This window comes from Mycetomoellerius zeteki, unplaced genomic scaffold (genome assembly GCF_001594055.1).
Source record: "Mycetomoellerius zeteki isolate Tzet28-1 unplaced genomic scaffold, Tzet1.0 scaffold513, whole genome shotgun sequence".
Taxonomy (NCBI): domain Eukaryota; kingdom Metazoa; phylum Arthropoda; class Insecta; order Hymenoptera; family Formicidae; genus Mycetomoellerius; species Mycetomoellerius zeteki.
The window spans coordinates 19,794-21,469 of NW_017257516.1; positions in this window are offsets into that span (position 1 = coordinate 19,794).

Genomic DNA, 1,676 nt, shown 5'->3' on the forward strand with positions numbered 1-1,676 from the left:
AATCCTAGGGATCGTAAAAAAGCAACGTTCGCAGCGTTCAATATCCCCGTTATTCTTTGCTTTTTTCCGCCGTATCGTTTGAATGATGCTAGTAACGTCGACGTTTGCGATGTGATTTTTTCGTCGTACGATTCGTTCAGGATGAGCATCTTCCGCTTGCGAGCATAATTTTTTTACCGTTACATCGTATGTGAAGTCGAACCGATATCTCTTCCCCACGAAAGTTGATCAACTGTCCGTTCTGAGCAACTATACGTATCATTATATCAGTAACGTTTCGCACGATGACCGGGAGGTAAATGACGTTTGTTGGAGTATCAGACAATTTATATCCAGGTGGAACGTTTGTCGCGAATTCGTGTATCGTATGTGTTGATTTTTCGTTGTTGTACGCACCCGAAGTAATGTTGCATTCTACACGAATTACACTTACGTTCATGATATTTACAGGTTTGTCAGACGAATACCAAATATCACGCGAGACGACGAATAGCCCAATATCGAACCGATATTATTCGGTTTGGTAAAATCTACTTAGTAGGCACACTTGATCTCGCTTCTCATGATATTCTCGTTGGCATGAAGAAATAACACCTCATCCTTATGAACGTTGTCATTGTAGTAATCGAATATATAATCGTCGTTATTGCCGTTATTGTTGCTTCGTATGTGAAGAATAGCAGCTTTCAAATACTTAGGTATGGCACTCAATTCGTACGATCCTTCGGGAATCGAGATCGTCCTATCGGTATCGAAATCGAATTTATTATTCGCCGAGGTAATATTCGATATCGTGTTGTACGTTTCAAAATTCGTAAGACCCAATTCATACTCGCCGTCACTTAAATCCAACGCGGGGAAGTAACTCGCCGCGAGAACACTGTTCGTTCCAGTCAACGTGAGAGTCAACGACATGATTGAATCGAAGGCAAACGACCAACTGAGGTGACACAAATCGTAGTATGATACATATATTTTTTTTCAGATATATTTTGTCCTCCAATCCATTTCCCAAAGAAATCGTAGGCATAATTGACCGCAAATGTTCTGATCAAACGTTTGATAAGAGCGACGATTATACGTTACGTTACCCCCGAGATATCGTTCAAGTTTCTTTGACGGCCTAAGGTTGCCGAAACCGTCAAAATAGACAGCGTTATTTCCTTTCTTCGCGTAGGCGACCCAATGTGTGCCCTCATTTTCCGAATTATCGAGATTTACGATACCGTTTTCATTACGATGCGGTTTTGTCGGTAACGCATCACGCATAAACACGCCTCTGAAAAATGGCAAACGCAAACGGTGCGCCGCACGGCTCAATTGCACGTTCGTCGTGATACCGGAGAGCGGTATTTTCAGAGTTTCTAGCGTTTCCTTCCACGATGTTTTTTTTACTTCTTTTCATTCTTTTCTTCACACCACTACCACCACCGTTTGTAGGGCGCTAGATATAGTCCGCGACCCTCCACCTAACGTCGAGCGGCTTTACGATCGCTTACAGTTCTCGCTACGCTTGCTGCCCCACCGATCAAAGATCCGAGCGCACTTAACATTGGTAAAATTGGTAGGAAACCTCCACGTTTCGTTACCGGAAGTATCCTCTTCCTTTTCGTCTTTCTTCTTCTTTTCATACCCTTCCCTAATTTCGTTTTTGCTTTCATGGCTGCCCATACAGC